At 38.1% G+C, this 8,304-nt stretch overlaps 1 long non-coding RNA gene across 1 annotated transcript; it reads left to right on the top strand.

Moving 5' to 3' along the window:
- The first annotated feature begins 236 nt into the window (after positions 1 to 236).
- LOC123878852 lies at positions 237 to 3,864 on the top strand. Its single transcript, XR_006798891.1, has 2 exons — positions 237 to 1,936; positions 3,432 to 3,864. It is a non-coding gene; the product is annotated as an uncharacterized LOC123878852 (long non-coding RNA).
- Positions 3,865 to 8,304: the final 4,440 nt, after the last annotated feature.

Here is an 8,304-nt window from a genome sequence, read left to right as displayed (position 1 = left end):
CTGATTGAAGTTATAGTTCATAAAATACATATCAAATCTATGATAAAATAGCTATAGCTTGAGCCCTGTGACAGCTGTCAGAGTGAACTCAAACTCAAACTCAAATTATTTTTATTCAATTAAACTTTTACAAGTGCTTTTGAATCGTCAAAATCATTTACATAATCTTCGATTGTATAATAAGCTTTTTTCAGGAGCATACTTTTAATAGATTTTTTAAACTTGTGTAAGTGACATAAACATGGCTGCGAAAATGTTGAAAATCCAACATATAATATCGACATTATTGATAACAAACAAAGGGATAAAGGTAACAAGTATTTAATTAGGTAGTCATGCACAACCCAAATCATCGACACATTTGTTTCGATAACTAAAGGAACGTCACTATAAATGTGCATTAATCAACGAAGTATCATATTTTTCGCGTACATTCTTCATACATTATTACCATTACAAAACACTTGCTACATAGGCGTCATTTAGATGACGTCTGTCACAGGACTCATGCTATATTTATTTATGAACTATAGTATAGTGCTCTCTCTGTTTGACTTTATGAAACAGAGGGAGCGCTCTATACTAATTATATTACCTTATCCGCGGAATGAAGTCCGTATAGCACTATCTCTCTTTTTATGGGATTACGTAAAAGAGAGAGCGTTATACTAATTACATTCGACGGATAAGGTATAGTTAACTTCGCTTGTCAACAAGTCTTTTTCATTTAATGTCCAGCTCACTTCGCTCGCGTTGTATATTGCGCGTAAAAATAGTAATAATAGCGTCTTAGTTGGCAACGTCTCCCTTTATTATTGTCTTATCCTTAAACTACTCGGTTCTACTGCGGGTTCTTGTCAGCTGACACCTTCGGCCGAAAGCCGGTCAAAAAATTTGAGGGTACTTGTTAAAAAGTTTCAGAATCCACTGCTTAGATTCCAGATTCAAATACTCCGGAATATAGAGGTATGAACCCGTCCAAATGGCATTAGTATGACCTCGACAGCTTCCGTGAACTCTACTATACCCTATCCTCGGAGAGAAGTTTATATAGGGCTCTCTCGGTTACGTTATCCCATACAAATGACAGACAAAAACCGAGTGGGCGTTAACCATTTTGAGCGACCTATCCTATCCTAGAGACGTTGCTCAAAATGGTTAACACCCAGATTTTTTGTCTTTGTATGGCATTACGTAACAGAGCGAGCCCTATATTAACTTCTCTCTGTGGATAAAGTATAACAAATTCCTGTTACAAGCTTACAGTAAATAAATGAAGTGAAGGTAGCAGTAGATGCCGAGGTCATCATATTATAATACGATGTCAACTTTTACAAAGGACTTCCTCAAAATTTTCCACCAGTTCTTAGACCTATACAACTACCTCGTCGCGGCCGTCCGCCATTTTGATTCAACCACAAGATGGCCGCGATCAACAACTTTTCTAAATCTCTCATCTAAGGCAGCGGCCTTACTTAAGATTTGTTAATTTGAGCAAAAAATGCAAACTTTTGGCCTATTTTTGGCAAATTAGAGTCAAACCAGGAAGACTGTAGGCCTTAGAGTCAAACCAGGAAGACTGGAGGCCTCAAGCGAAGCGACTACAAAGGGCTACACTACGTGTCTAGGTCACAGGCCCTCATTCGCTGTGATATTCAAATCTAAACCACCCGTCACTATATCCTATCCGCGGAAACAAGTAATATAGCGCTCTCTCTGTCAATCTCATACAAATGATAGAGCCAAAAGTCTCAGTGGGCGGTAACCGTTTTGATTCACCGACCAATCATAAACATTTCATGTTTTCAAAAACCATTCGAAATTCAATTAGAAAACATAATTTCGTTTGTGATTGGTTGGGGACTCAAAATGATTAGCGCCCACTGAGATTTTTGTCTCTATCATTTGTATGGGATTACGTAACAGAGAGAGCGCTGTAGTTTTTTTTTTAACTAATATTCCCCTTTCCTCTCCAACTAAGCGTCAGGCTTGTGCTAGGAGTAGGTACGACAATAGTGCAACGGGCGGGGTTTGAACCGTCGACCTTTCGGTTTCCAGTCCACTCCTTTACCGGTTGAGCTATTGAGGCTCAAAAGAGACTATTAACTCCTTTCCGTGGATATGGTATACAATTTGTAACGACAGACCTACCATCACAAATTGAACTGTGCGGGTAGTTCCGATTTCCATATCACGCAGAGCAAGGGCCCTGATATTTCCCTCGAAACCAACTTCTCTCGAAGCCTTGGCCTCGAGACAAACACCGTAATAGCACGTTTCACAACCAACGTGTGGCAAACGCCTGTTGAAACAATTGACAGTGAATTTGGAAGATATATGTATGTATTTACGTATGAATGTTACATGCCAACCATGCCTTTGGAAATTGAGATTTTTGTTAGTCACAAGACGCGTTCTACTGACCAAATGGGTACACATGCCTGTATGAGTTAACTACTAACTATACACGGTGACATTTTACTTGTTTTAGAGGAGTGGCTAAGTTAATCGACTTCAGCAGTCTATATCGACCATACATATTGACCCTAGTCTTAAAATAAAAAAAACTGAAACGAGAAGTATGTTAGGAAAAATTCGCGAACCAGTAGTAGTACTCCGAGGCGTCGCTGTCTCAGAACAGCGCGGCTGTCACGTGACGCTCGGTCACTACTATTGCTTCTCACAGATTCGAGTTTGTCAAGATATTTTTTTATTCAAAAAAAAAGTGCCTAGTTTTCCAAAACAAAAAAGTATAGTCGATAGTACTGCTTCAAGCGATCCACGTAGCCAATGCTCTAAAACCACTAAAATGTCACCGTGTACGCTACGCCGACTTACCATCGCTTCAGGAAACCCCATTCCGAAGAAAGCGTTCGGCGCCGAACACGGGGCCATCACTCAATCTACGTTAAGAAAGGTAGTCAACGTGCACTCTAAGCTAAAAGGGTTCCGTAAAAGTAAAAACCCAGCAAAACTATTCCCAAAAAAACGGTTCTAAGAAATAAAACACACATTTATTGTTCTAATATTACCATGTAATGACACATCGGGTATCTACTAGTCGGTGCTCCATTACATACATACAGTCATGTACGGACAAACACTAAGACCACTAAATACAAAACTACTACTAAAAGCCAGCTCGCATGACAGACGTAGATCCTTCCTATGACATTTGAAGTCTTGAAAACGAACGAAAAAGTTCGTATAGCGCTCTCTCTGTTACGTAATCCCATACAAGTGATAGAGACAAAAATGTCAGTGGGCGTTAACCATTTTGAGACACCAACCAACCACAAACATGTTTTCAAAAATATTCGAAATTCAATTAGAAAACATAGTTTCGTTTGTGATTGGTTGGTGGCTGAAAACGTTTAGCGCATACTGAGATTTTTGTCTCTATCATTTGTATGGGATTACGTAACAGAGAGAGCGCTGTACTAACTTATTTCCGCAGATAGAGTATAATTACCACTAAAATGTCATAGGAGTTAGGTTCCTAGATCATTCACCACTCGCCGGCCCGGTTACCAAACTAATACAGTGTTTTATAAAAAAGAAAAAATATAAATATATTCTTGTTAGCATTTGAAGTCTCATCACCCGCAACGGGTGTTGAAACTTCGAATATACATGTGGGTAGGTATAAAAAAATTAAGTACATATAACTAGAGGGCGTGGCCGACGCATCAGTACTTTGGCAAGACGCACGGCCGCCCGCGGAGGGGTTACTAAGTTACTAAGTGAGACATCACAATTAATATTAATCCAACCATCTAATACTGAGAATTTAGGAAAAAATGCTAATATACAAAAGGTGTTATCGAACGGGCGATGCGCATGCCGCGATTCCGTACCCAACCCCAAAAAAAAGCTATTAAAAACACTTTAAGTCAAACAAAACTTGATACCTCAATATATCAAAAAAAAAAAAGTGACAACTTTAGACTTAAAAGCAGTCAAAGGAATCTCAGATATAGAATACGTGACATGCGCGGGCAATCTCAGAAGGTTCTAACCTACTTAAATATAAAGAATACTGCTATAATAATAATAATAATAAAGGGATGTGTATACAATGTGATATAGCATTCGGGCACCCCGGCTTGTACATAGATTCTAAATCACGCAACACTTTCTTCTCAGGCCTTTATATCGATGCAAAACAAACCGATTCAAACCGGTATATATCGTTATAAATACCGTAACGATTCATGTATCGAAACGTAACAAAGCGTATACCGTTATACAGATGATCTATAACGATATTATGTTATCGTTATGAACTACATCCGTCCATTCAGTTTTAAACCGATACACAAAATAACGTTACGCGTTTATAACGATATCGAAAAACTCGGTATCGCCTGAAACGTGGAAATTCTAGCAAACTTTACAAGCCGGGGTATTAAGTGAGCCGACCGGCAGGGAATGAGGTCGGCTAAGCTACCGCATGCATTTAGCTCTACTATAGTACTGCCGCTTGTCTTTGCGTGGATTTGGAAATAAAATGGCAAGTAATGTACACAATATCTAAGTACAAGTATTGTCATTACTATAACTTCACTTACGACTCCGAACTATACTCTATCCGCGGAAAAAGTTAGTATAGCGCTTTCTCTGTTACGTATTCCATACAAATGATAGAGACAAAAATCTCAGTGGGCGTTAACCATTTTGAGGGACCAACCAATCACAAACATAGACTATTTTCTGTACTACTCTTAGGGAAGTATAGTCATAGGTATATGTTTTCCGTACTACTCTAAAGTTGAAATCTATAGAGCGTACTTTGACTTTACTCAGACTTAAGTTTCAGATAAAACGAGACAGATTTATGCCAGCGGTATAACGCTGTCTCGTTTTAACAGTGTCTTAGGTCTGAGCAAAGTCAAAGTGCGTTCTATAGATCTCAGTCTAAGAGTAATTGGTCACTCAAATGGTTAACACCTACTGACTTTTTGTCTTTGTCATTTGTATGGGATTATATTACAGAGAGAGAGAGAGCTCTATACATTAACTTCTCTACGAAGCCGAAATCTCTTTCTAATGTTCAATGTATAAGTCTTTCGGGTAAATTACAATTTAAATATCTTAGCTTATTATCTTTCGAAATCAACGTGTTAAGTACCGTTATTTACATTATCATTTTTTTAACTGGCTTTACTAGTCTGGGTTATATCTCTTTCGAGTCTAAAAATTAAAAAGTTAACGTAAACAAGTTATAGCAATGCCAATAATTCCAAAACTACCCTCAGGTTTATTAAGTACTCAGATCATATAAAATCAAAGGACCAGGTCCTAAAGGAGAAAAATTTCGACTTAAAAACTAGGAATTGCACAAACACAACCATCAATCGTCTTTTATATTATAATAATAATAATAATCATTTATAGTTATTAATACTTTCTAATCACAGAGAATAAAGATTCGAGTATTGCTTTTGGAGAATCCTAACCTACGCTAATTCGAATGAAAAATTAAGTACCTTTTCGGGTAAATCTAAATTTTAAGCCTACGGGGAAAGCATAAAAATGGAAATTATTTTTCTTACATCTTGTATTTTTTCGCTATTGAGGTGAAAAGTTGTATGTATCACACGATAGCAAAGTTTTTGTTTCTTGTGCCTTTGAATCCCTCGCTACACTCAGGATTTGTAACTTAGAATCACTCGCCCTCGCCTTAGAATCCTTCGCCCGCTCGGGGTTCAAACTAGGCACTCGCAACAAAAATGGACTTTTGCTCTCTTGTTGAACAAATAACTATTGTTTGGTAGAAAGGGATAAAAGTAGAGCTGCAATTTGGCAAATAACCCAAGAGGCGTCCCCTTTCAAACCGTCCAATTACTACCTTTTCTTTCTAATCAAGCCTTCGTCTTGTTTGTAATTATGTCAGTCTATTTCAGCGTACTGTCCAATAGAATTATATGTTATACTAAAAGCTACAATTTTATACTTGTTAGAAGTGGCAAGGCGCGGGGCATATAGTTACTTTTATACATGTCATGATATTGTACCTACATCAAATCTTTGAAAAGAGCAACCCCCGAGTTTCTTGCTGGTTCTTCTCGGTAGGAAAGGCATTTTGAACCAGTGGTACTTGACGATTTTAACTGAATGACAAGTTTAATTGAATAAAAATATTTTGAATTTCGAATTTTTGTAGAACCAATAGATGTTGGGGTTCTCGCATCGGAAAATGCAGCGTTGACAGATGTCTGTCTGTCAGCGGGCGCTGAGCTGCATCTCATGAACCGTAAAAGGTAGAGTTGAAATTTTTCATTTTTTTGTACTACATATGCCACTACAACAATAAAGTACAAAAACCCAAGATGGCGATTTCAAAATGGCCACCATGCATGTTAAAAAAAAAGTAAATAGTATTAAACTTATACGGTGGTACGGAACCCATCCAGCGAGTCTGACTCGTAGCTGCCCGGTTTTATTTCAAAAGGTCAAAAGTAACACAATAACATAAGAAACTTTTTAAGGCCGGCAACGCATCGGCGGTACCTCTGGTGCTGAGAATGTCCACGGGCGGCGGTAATCACTTAACACCAGCTGACCCGCCTGCTCGTTTGCTCGCTATTTTTTATAAAAAAAGGAACAGTTCCATAAACAAAACTGACGCATCTCAAACTTCTAGTGAGCAATACAAACAAAGATGCACTCGCAGCTCGCATCTTCAAAGAAAACATTATCTCCGTGCAAAATACGACGTATTAGGATAAAAAGCGCATGGCAGCCATTCTGTCAATCTGGGTCACTCTCCCTGCACCAGCTACTCCCAAACAAAGATAAATGTACAAGCGAAATATTCTACCTACCTACAAGCTACAACTGCATTCAAACTCACTTCTATTCAAAAGAAGCTGCAAACATCTCTTAAGAGGGCTCTCTCCGTCACTCGTTTCACACAATCGTAGTTCCAATTTCATTTGAATATTAAGCAACCAAAGTCCATGAAATTTTGCAGAGATATTCTAGAAACTAATACCTATGTCTGTGGTTTTCCAGATTTTTGTTAAAATATTCGGTTTCAAAGTTACGCGGTCTTAAAAATTTTCATACAAATCTTTGAGCCCCTGTAATTTTAAAACTACATATTTTTAGAAAAATCTAAAGCACCACAGACACAGATATTAGTTTCTAGAATATGTCTGCAAAATTTCATGGACTTTGGTTGCTTAATATTCAAATGAAATTGGAACTACGATTGTATGAAACGAGTGACGGAGAGAGCCCTGTTAACCCCGCTGCATATAATCAGAAATTTCTTGTAGGAAAAATTTCTGACGCACTCTGAGCCATCTACAGACTATACACGAAGAAAGGATAAAAAATACGACGTGTTTTTTTTTAATGAAAAATAGCGAGCAAACGAAGCGGAGAGTCACTTGATGTTAAGTGATTACCACCGCCAATTAACATTTGCAACACCAGAAGAACCGCTAAAACATTGATGGCCTTTCAGGAATTTGTTGATCCACACCTAGAATAACCCCATGTTGTAATCTAGTGGGAACACCGCCGATGGGAGTTGATTCCAGTTTCTAGCAATGGAGAAGTTTCATGATGTTAATATCATATTCAACGCAAGGCATTTTTTTATAGAATATAAGCCATGTTAATCATGACTAATATTCCTCTTCCCCCTCCAACTACGCGTAAAGCTTGTGTTAGGAGTAGGAACGGCAAAGGTGAACCGTACTTTTGACATGACAGTTGACCCATAGAATTAAAATGGCGCGTGAGAAGTCATTTTGTACGGACTAAAGTTACGGGGTTGTGAAACTGGTTTTATAGAAATCTGGCAAGAATCATAGATATGTTTCTAGAACGTGTCTATACCATTACAAACTCCGATAGGCATATTATTGCCTATCGGAGTGCGTCAGATGTTTTTCTGACAGACAAATTCTGATGATATGCGGTGGGCCTTAATGTCATGCCGGAAAACCACAAACTCTATTTTGGTTTGATACACGAAATAATGATAAATATATACCCATTTCTGTTAATAAACTGCAAAAATCATACAATACTTTTTATGGCATCGTAACATTTTTTTTTTTGTTGTATGTTTTAAAACGAAACCACTATTAAAGTTACAAGTAAGAAAACGTTTTCCTTGCAGGATAGGCTTGCGTTTGACTATAATCATGGTTTATGGAAAGCAATCGATAACTCAACGGTTGAGAAGCGGACTGAATTCCGAAAGGTCGGCGGTTCAAACCCCACTCGGGTTCGAACCGTCCTTTTGACGTGACAACGTCTTATAATTCGATAGAGCCGGCTGCACGC

The sequence above is a fragment of the Maniola jurtina genome, chromosome 26, assembly GCF_905333055.1.
Source record: "Maniola jurtina chromosome 26, ilManJurt1.1, whole genome shotgun sequence".
NCBI classification, from domain to species: domain Eukaryota; kingdom Metazoa; phylum Arthropoda; class Insecta; order Lepidoptera; family Nymphalidae; genus Maniola; species Maniola jurtina.
This window is presented reverse-complemented; position numbering and strand designations above follow the sequence as displayed.